The sequence below is a fragment of the Protopterus annectens genome, chromosome 16.part0, assembly GCF_019279795.1.
Source record: "Protopterus annectens isolate FY-2018-M chromosome 16.part0, PAN1.0, whole genome shotgun sequence".
Classification (NCBI taxonomy): domain Eukaryota; kingdom Metazoa; phylum Chordata; order Ceratodontiformes; family Protopteridae; genus Protopterus; species Protopterus annectens.
Window position 1 is genome coordinate 798,148,355 of NC_056750.1, and position 15,596 is coordinate 798,163,950.

Here is a 15,596-nt window from a genome sequence, read left to right on the forward strand (position 1 = left end):
CTGTAATTCATGTATAATCCATTGGACATACAACTTTACAACATTGTCTCTTTGTTGAATATCTTCATGGTCACGATTGTTTACTGTTGGGCTGAATCTGAAAATCGTCTCTGTCTGTACCAGTGTTCTGCTTCAGTTAATAAATGAAAACGTATAGTTACATATACATCAAATTAGTAAAACTCAAAGGCACAAAGCCAAAAACTGAACTAGAAATAAATGTTACTTGATATTCATTGAGATCTTGACCATACCTCTCAACCTCTTAAAGCAGGAAATCTAGACTAAGACACAAATAATAGGGGGGGGGGAGGCAAAGGCCCCAAAATGGGATACTTTTTAAATATTGCTCTTACAAACTTAGAAAGTTGATAGAGTAATAGTTATTGCATTAGTATATATTTTCTGAAGGAAATGTCTGAATCTCAAATGTCTACCATTGTTTTCTGACTTCAGTCTTCAATGATTTGCCAGTGATTTGTCAGAAAACTAGAATTTTATGAGAAAATTACCAAAAATACGAGGTGAAAATCTGGACAGTTTAGAGGTATGATCATGGCAACAGCTTATGCTGTTTTATAAAATCATCAAGGAACATTAGTCAGTTCCTTCTATTCTATTCCATGGAAAAAAATGATTAAGGCTGCCTAGACTTTGCATTCAGTAACATATACCTTGTCCTTTGCGGCCTTCAAAATCCAGCAAACTATAACCATCTTAGAAAGCTACTTAGCAAGAGGAAAATATGAAATGGAGAGGTATTTCAAAACAACAACAAAAAATAAATTAATAAAACATCATCAAACACCAGAAATGCATACCGTAACTGAAATGTATTCCTAAATCTGCAAACAAATGCTGATAAAAAAAGAAATAAAAATCAGGATTGTGACAGAAACTAAATCATTAGAATAGTAATAATAAACAATCTTCTCAGGAACATTAAAAGGGTTCTAGAAATGATATTTTTTAGTTTAAACAAACACTCCTGATGAAAGTGAAAGCATGCATTCCACACAGAGGAATTGAAAAAATGAAGCATTGTAGTAAAAGACCAGAAGAGAACATGAGGAAAATGCTAGAACTTTCCACTGCAAGAAAAAACAGAGTGTAAACCACTGTAACCGATGATTCAACAGACATACACAAATACACGTTAGGCATTGTATTCCCTAAGTGATATATCTGAAGATACAGTGGATAAGAATAAAACACTGCTCATATACAAATACATAACAAAATAGCAATGAAGAACACATTAAAAGTACCATGGAAACCCAGTTAAATAAGACAGCACACACACTGTCAGCTAAGCCAACTTAAGAAAAATTGTTGGGGGGACCATTACTGCTTACGTGTGTATATTTTTCGGTTCTCTGGAATGCCACCAATGAGATTACACTTGCCTATATTTATGAGACTGCAGCAAGTATACAATCGGATAAACTAAATTAAGCAATCTGTTGTAGAAGGAGGAGCACTATTACTTACCTATACGAGTTTTTCACTTCTCTGGATTACCAACAAAATTAATGGTTAAGGTACAGGTCGCCAAGGTGAAATTCCCCCCGAGCGTTACCAACTAAAGATGAACATGGCCTTGCCAGATGGATAGAACAGCCCTTAGCCTGGAATGGAAAGTTAAGGAAATGTAATTAATGTCTACAAAAAAGTGAACTTATGTGCATCAGTCATCATTAGCTCTTTTAAACCCCATGAGAAGAACCTGTAATGTCTACAGACTAGTTACACACATGATTTCAGCTCCTTAGGAACACCCACATGATATTACATATTAGGAACAAGATAATATAGTGTCCTGATTACTGTTATGAGAAGTCTAAACAGCCAACATTCTGTTGTATATCTCTTTATTTTTTTTTTTTTGCATAACTGGCTTTGTATAACAGAGACTACCAAATAAATGTAAACTAGGAATTGCCGTCTCTCCTTGGACATGTGCTGTCTAGTTGTAAAAAAATAAAAAAGGGTGATGCTTTGTTGATTCTAACATTTACTGCTATAGAGGAGCAACTGTATGCCAGAGTACTTTATGAAGTTATTTTAGAGTAGTAATTATAACCAAGTAACATTCAAGAGTGCAACATGTTTTACAAATTGGCCATCAGGGATAAGCAAAAACTAATTCTTCTACCCAGACTTTCACATGGTCGCCTGACTGTCATATGTAAAACTTGCCCCAAAGCTACATTTATGTCAGATGGATCAATATGCACATATGCATTCTTGGAAATAGCAGTCTGCATCATGGTAATGTTTTCGGAGTGACTTTTGTAGTTCACATAGAGATCAGTATTTAAGGACATTACCTTACTGACCAGTCATGTTGTAGGGTGTTAAATGCCTTGACTGGTTCAAAATAGGAAGCATGGACAGTGTCAACACTGCATGACAGACATTCTTAGAGATGCTGACAAGGTTTGACAGACAAGTCCAACCCTTAACTTCTTATTTGAACCTGTCCCAATTACTATAATAAATTGATACTTGCTTAAATTAAACTCATTACATTAGAAGCAGACAATGCATTGCATCTTAAATTAGGAGCAGATAGAATGCTACCTCATCTCTATTACTCAATAACACCTTTCATTAATCTTTAGTTCCAAAAATATGGAAAACCTCTTGTACCAATACAATAAGGCGATAGCTCTATGGAAGTTTCAAACTGTCAACATATTGCATTATTTCCTCTACTCTTTGAAGTACCTAGAACATTGTATCCCTCATCAAACCCTAAACTTTTTGCAAGAACACTTACTTTACCCGTAACAACATGGCTTCCAGTCACATCACAGCAGAATAACTGACCTACTACATTTTCTATACATAATCAACCAAAGCAGAAATAATTCTAACCCTGTTTCCAATCTATTTCTGGACATCTCAAAGGCATTTGATACCATATCTCACCCTCTGTTCCTTAGTAAGCTCTCACAATGAGGACTAAGCAGTACTGCTACTGAATGGTTTTCTAGTTACCTATCAGATGGGTAGGACTCTTACCCTACTTAACTGCCGGTACAAATACAAACGCCACAAGGGTCAGTGCTAGGATCCCTGTTTGATTTATTCATAAATGCCATACACAAGGCAAACAAACATCCAATAGTCACACAGTATGCTGATGACTCCTCTTCTGTTTGCTCAGCCCCAACACTAACCCAACTCCAACCACCCACAGATGATAACTACTCTCTTAAGATCTGGCTAGAGCTATCCCAACTACACTTAAATCTCAAATAGATAAATAAAATAAATAAATCAAATCAAATTTACCACCAGCAACCTCTCATCAGGTATCACTGCAGAAAATATAGTGTCTAACAACACCAATACAGAACAAGTCACCGATACAGAATTATTGGGTGTTATCGTAGATAACAAACATAAATATGACCAGCATATCAAAGCTGTTGTCCAAAAAAAAAGTTTGTCTAACAACATGACAACACCAAAACAGAACAAGTCACTCATACAGAATTATTGGGTGACATCATAGATAACAAACTTAAATATTACCAGCACATCAATGCTGTTGTCCAAAAAAAACCCCACCACAAATTAGGGTTACTTTACATAGCCAGGCCATATCTTGCTGACCACAACAGGAAGGTGACCGTATCATCTCTCCCATTTCCAAGCCTCCTGTTTCCTGTATGCATCTGCAAGTTTCTCTAATCTTCAGACTACACTAATGAACAAGTTTGAACAATGCTGTAATAAAATACATAACCAAACCTATCACTGCATTCCCCTACAGAGCCTGAATTGGTTAGAACTATGTAAACGAAATAAAGGGCCAGCACCAATGGAGGTTGCCCAAAAATTAATTTAATATAAATAAAAAACTAAATGCAACTAAGGGGTATAAATAACCCCCAAGTCAGCACAAAAGTGCCATAAGCAAACTGGTTTTGGCTATACAAGCCTTCTTCAGTGCATGATTCAAACAGTCAAGTTTACTTGGTGGTGTTTTGGGCCTTAGCACCTGCCTTAGTTGCGAGGAGTTTCATTGGAGTGATTGGTTAGAACTACCACATATTGTATACAGGCTCATAATGGCTCGTAAAATACATACCATACCTGAAATATCTCAGCCCTCAGCAATAAATGAAAATGGTACACACCTGTAAGAAACCCTGGATCAAAGGGCTGACACAATAGAAGCTCTTTATACTAAGTCGCTATTATCTAAAATATAGAAAAGCATTCCCTTCACCATCAAACAATTAACCTCATCACTTTTAAGCTCAACCTCAAACTACATCTAAATCGTGACTTCCAAGATGGCTGCACATTGAGTAACAGCTTAATTTCAGCTCTCCCTGTGTGAAAGCAGAAACTCAGAAAAGAGAGCCAGTGAATTGTCTTTTTGGGTAAATTTCAGTAACTGGCTTGTAAGTGCACTGTCTGGATGCTAGCAAAAAAGAAAGTCAGAGAATCTGAAAGAAAATCCATCACAAAAGGTAAGGGAAAAACACGGACTGGAAAGAATTCTGCAGCTGTTCAGCAAAAAGCAGTGCAAGCTGATGATTCTCAGCTGCTAACAGGATAGGAGGAGATGAGATAAAAATGGTGATGTATAACCAATCTCCAGGAAAGTACCCAGGAATAGAGGGTATTCCTGTGGAAGTTTGGAAGCTCGGAGGGAAAAAACTGATATATCTGGAAGGTTTTGTTTAACAGTATTTTCAGAGGAGGAGAGCCACCAACATCGTGGAAGAAAACAGTGATGCCTGTAATCCCTAAAGAAGGTAAAGACCCATCAGATCCAGATTCATGTAGGCACATTTCAATTCCAAACCATAATTATGAAGTGTTTGTCTATAATAGCTAAAAGAATAGCAAGGATAATGCCAAACGTGATACATATGGATCAATGTGGTTTTGTGGAAGGGGGGTAAACATTTGACAACATTAACAGAACGATGATCCAGAGGGAAACAGTCTAATAAAATTCCATCGTTGTTGGTGGGTGTTGATGCACAGAAAGCATCTGAAAGAGTAAGCTGGGACTTTATGAGCAGAGCAATGGAAGCATTTGCATTCTCTGATAAAATTATAATGTTGATCAGGAGGATAGTTGTCTTGGGGGTTCCACCTGCGTCCCTCTTGGACAGGGGCAACAGGTGCTGATTTTAGTAACTGCTTGAACCAGATCCCCTTAGGAACACAGGTTGGACTTTGCTTGGCTTGTAAGAGCCCTGAGGCCATTAGCCTAGTGACCTCCTTTGATCAATCCTATGATATATGAGGGATGAGAGGTGAAAGCTTAAGTGAGTGGGTTCCTCTCTGATAATTTCTGTTTGAGCAGAACAGGGTGTCCTCTTTCCCCCTTTGTGTCATATTTAGAACCACTGGCAAAGAAAATAAAGAACTCAGAAATTCAAGAATATAATTGGTATGGTAGTCAAGAAAAGCTGGCTTTATTTGCAAATAATATTTTATACCCGATTAAACCAGAAAAGGACATTTCATTTTGCAGATCATTTTGAGAGACTTTCAAGTCTTTTCAGGATATAAAATTAATGAAATTAAAACAAATTCGGTAGCTGTAAACTACGTACCGACACATGTATTGGTTGAGCAATATCCATTTTTATGAGAACGTGATAAAATGAAGTACTTAGGTGAATGGATTAAAAAGGATTCTGTTGTGGCAGCTAAGGATATATGGAAAGCGACTAAACAAATGATAATATAAAAAATGAATAATTGGAAGCTGTATTTTATGGAACTGGATAAAGATACAAGCAGTGAAAATGTCTTTAGTCCCTTTAGTTTTATACACAGGTCAGACATATTTTTATCAACCAAAGGAGAAGTGGGTATCAATTAATTTTATCTCGGAGAGTAAGACCGCGAGAGTCAAATGGGATAAGCCGATTCGTCTAATAGAACAAGGTGGTTTGGGATTACCTGACTTGAAGTAGTATTACAGAGTAACACTGTTAAGGCTCCTATACATAGAACAAGCAGAAAACTGTAATTCAAAGGGGAATGTTGATGATGACAAAATGGGAGAAGCTCAATAAACAAGGAGAGAAAGGGATTTTGGATGCAGATCCTTGTGGCGAATAGCAATAACCACACAGAATACGGTATTCATAAAGTAGCAGAAGAACTAAGTCAACATGGGAATAAATAAAGGTGATTCTGAAGATGGGGGTGACTGCAATTAGGGATGCAGGCAATAGGCAAGAGGGGGCTGGAATTTATTGGAGAAAACTGGCAAAGGCACCAAGCATTGGGAGCAAATAATTAGGGGGAAGGTAATAGAATGGGGAAAGGCCAATACTTTATTTGGATTGCAGGCTTGACATTGTCTTCCTTATCAAGCACTGATATTATAGTATAGGCAAATAAAAAGAAATAGGGGGATCCCAAGCAAACAAATGGCACTGGTAGAGTTTTTAGTAGAATCTAGAACAGAAGCTGCTGCTAAAAAAAGGATAATTACTAGACCAAATAAAATATTGCATGGTAACTATAAGAATCAATCAGAGGACATTAGAAAAGATTGGGAAGAGAGACTTGGATAACCAGTTCACAAAGAAACAATGAAGGGATATATGCATGTCTCCCAAATATGCAACAAAACTGTAGAAGATTTAGGATCTTTGCCTGGAAGTGTTTACATTGGTATTAACCTAATAAATCTATACTACTCATCTTTGCATCTAAACCTGTTCCCACAGACTTTACTATATTCAACATAAACAAAACCCAGACAGAGTTAGTAAATCAGGCCAAACTGCTAATAATTATCATTGACAGCAAACCTAGCTTTGACTTTCATATTAATAACACAGTAAAAAATACTCACTTCAAATTAGGCAAACTTTACAGAAACAAATAATACTCAGACAAGTCCATCCGAATAAAGTTTCAGAAAGTCTTCTCCTTCCAACCTTACTATATGGGTCTCATATTTTTACCAATCTCCACAACTCTTTGCAACACAAACTACAGTCCTGTTATTATAAGATTGCAAAATTTACATCAGCCCAACCAAATCGCACCCACCATTGCCAGGCCACTAGACAAGTAAACTGGCTAGAATTTGCACATTACCTATATTACACACAACTTACCTTTGCCCATAAACTCATTTATAAACCCAAGTGTTGCCCTCCCCTGAAAAATTTCATTGATCCTTATATTCCATCCAAAAATCTACACTCTCAATACAAACACCTACTTAAAATATCAAAACCTAGTAAAAGAGCAGGTAGCTGTCTCTATTCCTATTCCATAACTAAGCTGTGGAACGCCCTTCCATCATCAGTTACAGAATTAGACAGCATCTCCTATTAAAAAAAACTTAAAACAACATCTCACTGATAACTCCAGCTGCCCATGCAACACATATCCACAGCCTCCTTAATCTAGCAAAACTGTTTCACATAACAAATATACTTTTGTATATGTCATACTGTTACACCATATGAGTTATCCCTAATATTTAGTATCCTACTCCACACATCTATACAACTATCTTAGGACATGTTCTCTTCTCTGTCTCTTTCTACTTTTAACTAAACCAAAATAGTGCACCAAGGCAAAGGTGAAGATACAAAATAAACGCAAAACCAAAAAATTCTCCACCAAGCAGCACACGAGGAACACAGATAAAGTTTGTAGTGCAGTTGCAATTTATTAGTCTCTAGTCGTCACAAAGACTTCTTCAGAAACAAGTTGACGTATAAATCCAAACTCAATTCTCATATACCACTCAGCATATTCAAAAAAACAATCATAATAAAACACCAGTTGAGGCTAAATGAGTGAAATTCTCCTGCAATAGGCTGTGGCAACCCTGGGCATGTTTAAGTGCTATGGATGTAGAGCCCGTAGGTTTATATATGAAGGTACTTTTATTTCACTTACACATTTAGATTATACTATACCAGTATCTGGTAAGGTAGATTGTGGTGTGACGGGTATTGTGTATATTTCTATATGCTCCACCTGTCCCGCTTTTTATGTTGGAATGAGTACAAAGAGCTTGAGAAAGAGAATTCAGGAGCATCAGTATGCTATGAAAAGTAAAAATTTGAATAATGCTTTGTACATGCATTCTTTGTAGTGTACTAATTGGAAAAAATTCACTTTTTCTGTTATTGAAGTAGTAAATAAGGACCCTAGAGGTGGAAATTTTAAGAATTATGTTGAATGGAATGAAGCAGAATGGCAATTTCGCCTTGCTTCTTATAGTCCACCAGATTTAAATGAAACTGTTAATATTAGATGTTTTTTAAAAAGTAGGAACGTTAATATAAAAAATTTCTAGTGGTCATTTTTATGTTGTTTTAGTTTTAGTAGTGTTTTTTAAGAGTCAATTTCACTCATTTATCCTAAATTGGTGTTTTATTCTGATTGGTTTTTGAATATGCTGAGCAGTATATATGAACTGAGTTAGGATTTATACTTCAACTTGTTTCTGAAGAAGTCTTTGTGATGAATAGCGACTAATAAATTGCAACTGCGCTACAAACTTTATCTGTGGTCCTCGTGTGCTGCTTGGTGGAGAATTTTTTGGTTTCATTTTCTTCTTTTATTACTGCCATTAAATAAATGTTACTCATAATCTAAATATTCCTACCACCTAGCTATAAGTTTCTAACTATATATATTTTACTTTTAAGATTAACTCTTTAATTTGATCTTCCCACTACACTTACCTTTCCCTTTTCCTACTCCCCCCCCCAAAAAAAAAATTGAGCTGTATTGTTAAATATTTCTAACTGTATATTTTCCTACATGCTAATGTTCCATTGCTGTATTGTGCCTTTTTACAACATATGTGTTGTTTAGATAGTTTTCTGTATTATTACATTTGCTTTATAAGTAATTGTTTCCTTACGAATTCATGTAATTATTTTCATGTAACTTGGAGCTTTTTTCCCAGGGCCTCCACTGAAAATGGGTCTCAAGCCCAGTGGACATCCCCAGTCAACAAATGTTAATAAATAAATAATAAATACATTTTTATACCCCAAGTAGATGCCAAAGAATTTTTCCACAGGTAAATAGCAAGTACTGGAGGTTTGATGGGGATGAAGGAGGTAATTGGAACATATTTTTCGGGGGGATTGTAATGAAATGGCAGACTTCAAAAATTCTCTACCGACTACTCTATCAGAAGTACTAGGTGAGCAAATTGGTATAACTCGGAAAATAATTTTTTGATCTTTGATACAGAATCAGAATTACCTAGACACAGAAAGGCCTTAATGAGTCTAATTATGGTGTCTGCCAAGAAAGTAATTGCTAGAAAATGGAAATCAAAGTCTAAGTCAACTGTGCCAGAAGTAGTGAATATAGTAACAGATAAAACAACTGGAATTGGGATCTTTAGACAAGGGGAGGAGCAAATTATATAGGAAACAAATGAGAACTGTGGGACCAACACATGCAGAGCAATGTTTTGGAGGAGGAATGAGGTTTAAAAGAGGACAGGATTTGAATGAGCTATGCAATGCTTGTCAATGACTGGATAGATTATAAGTGATGTATAATGTTTGCAACTAAAACTATGTCAATATGGTTTGTTTTCATATGTATAAATATGTGATTGCTGGTGTCATAAGTGATAATTTAATAAAAATGTCTCTTGCTTAAAAAAAAAAAAAACTAGAATCTGCAAATGCTCTTTTTCCCCATGGAAAAGATACCCAAATACCTGAACTTCTTTCTTATTAAACCACTTCTTTCCAAATGGCTTTTTATGTTTTAATGAACTGATTTTATTGGTTGTTTCTGGGGACAAGTTAGAAGCAAACTTTGTCGAAAAGGTTGGAGCACTTAAGTGTTTAAAATGATTTTGTGAAACACATTTGAAAGGCAATGATAATATTTACAAGTTAGCAAATCTGATATGAGATTTCTGTTCTATGAACTGTTTTTTACATTTATTGGGTGATTTCTCCTTTCCTTGTTACTGTATAACTTTGATTTATGTTTATATAAATAAAGGCGGAGTGAGGCAGGTGAAATTCCACACATGGAGGGTGTAAAGGGCTTGGGGTATCTTGTCCTCTTACAAAATAATTTTATGTGATTTTTTAAGGGTTTACATTATTTGCTTTGTAAAGATTTTTTGAGAACTTTATAATGAATTCTTCTGCTCAATATACTTTTGTGATTGTATTTTAGGAAGCTAACCAAGAAACATGTAGGTTCATAGGCAGGTACTAGGCTATCGGCCCTGGGGCCTATATAAGCCTAGCCAAAAATGTTCCCTGGCTTTCGCCACTCAAGAGAATTATTTTCCTGTGCCCCTGTCAAGCAGTGCCACAGAAGTGTAAGAAATGTAGAGACTAGAATTAAATGCAGTGTGTATACAGTTTGCCTCCATAAGCCATGAAAAGCATTGATATTTCATGATTAATGCAAGCAAAATGGAATATTGTTTTGCTTGCTATGTAGTGATATCATAGAATTGCTAATGCTAGATTTTGGAATTCCTGGAAGCTGTACCATTAAAGCTGAATGTACCTTACAGTAATATTTATTATATATTTATAATGTGCTTAGTTAAGCTGATAAGGTTGTTGTGTTGCTGAACTAAGCAGTATGATGAATGGCAACTATTTGAAATGTTAGGACTCACAAACAACAGTAGAAGGATGCTCCAATTTAGCTCGCTCAGCAAAATACAACTAAAAACAAAAGATAAGCAATGCTCCACACGGTAAAACTTGACTAAACAATTTAAGACTATGATAGCGACAAAACAACAAACAGAAATACAGAGGACAAGCGCTTTCAGCTACTAAAGCCTTCTTCAGATCCACATTCAAAAACCACTTCAACATAATATAAAGCTTCTATCAGCCAATGACAAATATGTAAATATCATGTTTTAGCCTAATCAATAAAGGTGCTTATACAAGCAACTTCATCATCCAATGTACTTGATTATTCTAATGAACTTTACCTAACCAATAAAGGTAAAGATGTAAATCAGACTTCACTTTCCTAAATATCATTGGCTTAAGCTAGCCAATAGAAGTAAAAATGTAAATCAAACTTCTCTTCTGTATGGATCGATAGTTCACATCACATTTATATAAGAAACTACTTGCCAATATCATTTTCTAATACTTTAGTAGTTAAAATACCTATAATATGCAAAATTCACTTAATAAAAAAACGCACCCTTAAATGCATATATTAAAACATAAGCAAGCCTTACATTTGCTAAAATCTAAATACTTAAAATTAATGCATTGGCCGGGAATCCAACCCGAACCTCCCACATGGTAGGCGAAAATTCTACCACTAAACTATTTTGAATTATATAAATAAATAAATAATTTCAAACCAATTAAATGAAAGAGCACTGGTATAAAATAATCTTACACACATTTGATAAAGCAGTCTCTAGCTTAAATGCTTAAAATTAATGCAATGCATACATACATATTATTTGTCATTGGCTGATAGAAGCTTTATATTATGTTGAAGTGGTTTTTGAATGTGGATCTGAAGAAGGCTTTAGTAGCTGAAAGCGCTTGTCCTCTGTATTTCTGTTTGCTGTTTTGTCGCTATCATAGTCTTAAATAAATTGTTTAGTCAAGTTTTACGGTGTGGAGCATCGCTTATCTTATGTTAGGACTCACTTCAGCAAGTCCCAAAATATGGAGACTGAATGGCCAAAAAATGTTCTTGCCTATACCAAGGCCAAGATGGCCATTTCTGGTAACATCTCCTTTTCTCTGCAGTATGGCAATTTCAGAGTTGGCATGTATTAGTTTGGGAGGTGTGGGTGGCTTGCCCTTCACATGGGGGGTGCCTGCAAAAAAAAAAAATAGTAATGCTCATTACTCACTCTTCTGAACTTTCAGTCGTTTTTATTTGGTGTGCCAGCACTCTGCATTATGAGTGCCAACATTTCAGTATGGAAACGTGATGAATTTGATAAACCTTTGGTTGTGGGCAGCATTACTGTAATGAGATTGATGTTCAACTAAAAATATTGTTTTGTCTGCAATAGATGTGTCCATAGAGGAGTGTAAAAAGTATGTTTTTTAGCCTTTATTTTACTGTCCATTTTTTGGGACCAATCAAGTTGTTGGTGGAGTAAACTAAAATTAGTGCTACTGGCATAAATGTATTAATAAAGTGCATTACATTAAAACTGTTAATTTAGATATGTTTTTAAGTTCTTACATTGGTTTTAATAAATTGTTGTTGGAATTTATAATCCTGGTGCTTATGAAGTTATGATATCCTCAGTAGAAGACTGTCACGATTATTATTCAGGACAGTATTGGTGCCATCATGAGCACCTAAGAAATCCTCCTATGGAGAGTAATTCTGCAAAGGAGACCATTTATTTAATAAGAGAAATGCTACAAATGCTATTAAAAAGAAATTTATGTTATTAAAAGTGGTTAAAGCATATTTGTTTAAAACATATTTGAGCACACATAAGCTGAACGCATTTAGTATTGCTGACTGAGGTATTTAGCGATGTTAGAACAGTTCTGGACTTCAAACTTGAGAGAAAAGGGAGATCTGTAGTGTTATTTGTGTGTAACTGCTGAATCTTGCTTGCAGTCACAGTCCTGAATGGTTGTTTGTGTCTTATTGTTTGCTGCTTTGTTTATAGCAGCATTGTGTGGTTTTGCTCTTGTTTGAATGAAACAAAAACATCATCATGCTACTCACTTGAGCTAACTATTGTTGGATTGCTCTACCTTTTATCCCAATGTGCTGGCTAAAGTATTTAGCAGACACTAAAGAGAGTACATCAATACGATTGTAATTAACCCCCCCAAATGATGGCAAAATTCTACCAACATGATGAACAACCACTGAGCAATGTGTGGGAACTGCTAAGCTTGGAGGTGAACAAGCTTCTGTTAGAACTGTAAGGAATTTCAGGGATATTCTGCAATAAAAGATTTTGGAAGAAGGAGCTATTATGTATATGACATTTTTAATAGAGTCTAATACTTTGTGACTTAAAAGGACTTCAGATGCATCTTAGGACAGCATTCTTTAAGTACCGGAGCCCTAGGTGTTGGACAAGGAGAGCGTAGAGGGAAAAGAAAGATGGAAAGTGGGACAGAACAAAGACAAAAATGGTTTAAAGAAGAGATGTAGAAAGGATGCGTACACAAACACGTACCTCTCAACTGTCCAAAGTTTCACACAATGTCCAGATTCTTGCCTCATATTTTTGTTATGTTCCCCATAAAATGTGTAGTTTTCAGGCAAATCTCTGGGGGATCTGAGGACTGAAGTCACTAAATAATGACATACATTTAAGTTTCAAACTTCATATCCTTCTGAAAAATTCATGCCAACTCAAATCCTGTTATTCTAGCAACTTTCCAGGTTTATAAGAACAGTATTTAAAATGTGTCCCTATTTTTTGGCCTTTGTCTCCCCAGTATTTCATTGTTTGTCCAGATTTCTTGCACTAAGAGGTTGAGAGGTATGCACAGATGTTAACTTGATTTTGTGTGTCAGAGGTAGCTTAAAGGGATGAGGCCAGCAAAGTGTTAAGCCAAAAACTGTGATTAGGAGTCCCATGCCAAGAAATGGAAGCGGTGACATAGATGACGGCTGCCATCTGACATAGGTGATGGCTACCATCTGGACAGTGGTTATACAATATGCAGCCACGGATAATTACATACATATACATAAACAGCATGTCATGCGGTGACAGAACAGCCTTGCAAAACAGCACAGACTAAACCTCAGTGAATATGAAAGGTAAACCACAAAGCAGTGACAAAAAAAGAGATGACAGCGTCAGGTTTAAAAATGTCGTACCAGTCAAATGAGAGGAGAGCAGCTGCTCCAAAGGTGTGGATAAAGAAAGCCCTTTGATGTTCATGCAGACATATGGCAATGTACATGAAACAAAGTATGCACCAAACTTGTGAACTGCAAATGAGAAAACAGCACTCCTCTACCCTGCTACCACAAGTAAAACTTTTGTATTTTGTCTGACAGAGTGACTTAGTGGGTTATATTTTTTCTTTTTCCAACTAGCTTGCTGTATCTTATAACAAGTGTTTGTTTCTTAGTGTACTTTTATAATGAACTACATTTTATTGTCTTTTTCAAGTCATATAACGGTTTGGTTTCATATTTAATGCAATGCAATTGCCTTTATTTCAATTCTGGAGATGTGAAGATAATAAAGATGAGAGCCATGAAAAAAAAGAGGCTTTAGCTGTTTCCAGTTTTAGGGTTTTTCTTGATTTTTGGTTCCTTTTCTACATTCTGGCTATAATTAGAGGGAATACATTTTATAGAAACACTAATGAACATTTTATATAGGTTCATAGGTTGCTACTATGTGATAGCACACTTAAGCCTTTTGAAGCCTAACCACTGTAATTCCACTGGTCTTCACAGTTGAGTTAAATACTGTTGGATTGCTCTCCATAATGGATGGGGGGGGGGGGAGCTAAGCCTGAAGGTAAATGAGGCATTCCCATACACTTATCTATGCTTGATATGAAGCTACTGAGAGACTTGCTTTGCTTTACTTCACAGATAGTGTAAATCTGTCATAGATGTGGTGAGTTATTTGCAAGAGATGTCATACCAGGTCCTGTTATGTTGTATAGATATAGGCCCTTGATCTTGTACTTGAGCTACTACCAGGTCTTCTGGAAATGTAGTAGATCAAGCATGACTGGATCATGTATAGCTTTGTAGACCATGCTTACGTCAACTCACCAGAAACCACAGAAGAGAGACAGTGCTTTTAGATGTTCTGGGTAACATAAGAAAATCATACCTGAGTTTTTTTTTTTTTTTTTTAAAGAGGACCCACTAGAGTTCATAGGTTAGTACTAGGCTAACTGCCCTTGTGAGCCATTTTAAGCCTAGCCAATTATCCCCTGTGAGATTCAAACCCTGTAACTTGTGTTTGTAAGGCAAACACCTTAACCATTAGGCCACCCTAACAACCCTCATTTTCAATGAGTTTTTCAAAATGGTTTAATTATTTTGACAGGTATATATCACAGGGTACGTTATGTTCTAGTATGGCTTATATGTGACATGAGTAGAAGGAAATGTAAACTATTTTCACTATGAGAAATGGCTTTTCGTAATTAGTTGGGTGAGTCAGAAAGCTTTTCCAATGACAGTAGATAAACACCAGTCAAGGGAGAGTCTGATATTTATGAATGTGCCTCTGACGACTCTGACAATGTTTGTTTTAATGGGTTGTGTCACTTATGTGATAGGTGTGTGAGACTTCCTCTTTACCAAGCTGAATAATGTTACATGGCTTGGCATTCAGTTTTAGACCATAATCATGACACCATGTTTATTTCCAAGTTAGGCCCTCTTGGGAGATGAGAGCATCCTTAGCAAAGTTGTTGATGTTCCCAAGCTTGTCAGATTTAACATCAGAGAAATAGATACCAGATGCAAAAAGAGTTCTGGAGTGTATCAATGATGACAGGTCTATTGGAAGATAATATGCAACTGACACACACAGTGAGTTATACTGAGTTTGACTAGGTTGTTGACCATTCCAGTGGAGGTTATAGCATCAAAATGCTTAGCTAAATTCATGTAAGCTGAGT

At 36.0% G+C, this 15,596-nt stretch overlaps 1 protein-coding gene across 3 annotated transcripts in view; it reads right to left on the reverse strand.

Moving 5' to 3' along the window:
- The window catches only part of ENTPD8 (ectonucleoside triphosphate diphosphohydrolase 8), a 364,702-nt gene that overhangs the window by 225,381 nt on the left and 123,725 nt on the right, over positions 1 to 15,596 (reverse strand). For 2 of the 3 annotated variants that reach the window (XM_044058523.1, XM_044058522.1), the window contains one exon: positions 1,492 to 1,628. The exons of the other annotated variant lie outside the window; for it this stretch is intronic. The gene's annotated coding sequence lies outside the window, so the exon portion shown is untranslated. The remainder of the gene's footprint in view (positions 1 to 1,491; positions 1,629 to 15,596) is intronic. 3 annotated transcript variants of the gene reach the window in all.